The sequence below is a fragment of the Etheostoma spectabile genome, chromosome 17 (genome assembly GCF_008692095.1).
Source record: "Etheostoma spectabile isolate EspeVRDwgs_2016 chromosome 17, UIUC_Espe_1.0, whole genome shotgun sequence".
In the NCBI taxonomy this organism is placed as follows: Eukaryota; Metazoa; Chordata; class Actinopteri; order Perciformes; family Percidae; genus Etheostoma; species Etheostoma spectabile.
The window spans coordinates 814,059-815,452 of NC_045749.1; positions in this window are offsets into that span (position 1 = coordinate 814,059).

Below are 1,394 nucleotides of genomic sequence, written 5' to 3' on the forward strand. Positions count from 1 at the left end.
GGAAAAGGGAGCAGATCACACTGTTGTGAGTCCTAATAAAAAAAATCACAGTTATGCTATTTTTCAACAGAGCATCTCGACAACTTGCAAAACATCTTGGAGAGAAGGTTTGGGTGTAGAAGGTGTCATGTCTTTGGCACTGTAGACTGAAGAAGAAGAAAAAGAAAAATAATTTATTAATACCTATAGAAGATGAAGAGGGCATACTTTATTAAATACATCAAGGGGAAATTCAATTTGAGTTTTTTCAAGTTCACATCCAAGTTCCCTTTCTGTCCCCTAGCAACATACAATGTTGGTTTTAACCCTGAACGCCATCTTTGTCCAACCTTAACCTTGTAGTATTTGTTAAAAAAAAAAGAATCTCAATTAGTGATTTTGGTGCAGTTCTATGGGCCGTGTGGAAATATGGTATTTAGATCCGAGGACTAGAAACCAACATTGATTGTATTGAACTGCACGGCTAAAGTAAAAGACCCAACAGTCTCAGAGTTTTCGCACCTGCGACAGAACATAATGCTACTTAAAGTACAATTCACTTCAAGCCATTTCAACAAACAACCAATGCAATAGTTAAGGCGGTCTCCTTAACACGATGCAAACGGCTGAACAACTGGGATTCTCAGCTTATAACAACATATGTATTTTACGTAAATGTTGTGGAAATAAGGATTTATGCTTTTGCATATCCCTCCAAGATGTACGTGAGGTCAGAGTGCAGTCAGGTAAGAGGGCTCACACTGTACACAAACCCACGCACAAACACATGACAATCTGCTGCCAGCGTGGTGTGTTTCCTCGTACATAACTGTCAGCCCAGTCTCATGGCGGTTCGTGAATTGGTCACGTTATTTAATCTGTTGATTTGTGTAAAATGACACGTTTTTCTCGGGGGTGTTTTCTGTGTTTGTGAGGACGATTTTTTAAGCAATGTATTTAAATGGAAAGCATGTTTTCTGGTCACACCACGACTACAGTAGCGATTATTGTATTGTATTGTATTGATTATTATAGCGGGGGTGGATGGGTCAAACAACACAGGACCTTCACCCCGTGGCCCGGGACCGTGGCCCGCGTGTGGCATTTCCTTTCCCCGTTGTTCATTCCTAACCACAACCGCCCTGTTGTTGTAGCGTTTCATTTCCTGAAGCCTTTGTTTGTTTCATGGTGACCACAATATGGTGTCCCTGTTATCAAATCAACAGATCCTAATAACGTGACCCTTTCACAAACTGCAGTGAGACCAGTTTGTACCTGTTCTGTTGTAAACCATGTCCACATCACCATTCCATAAGAACATCCCTCAGTGAGTGACGTCCTGCACCTGTTTTAGCTGAGTACATCAAGGACTTGCGCGCACACACACACACACACACACACACACACACACACAC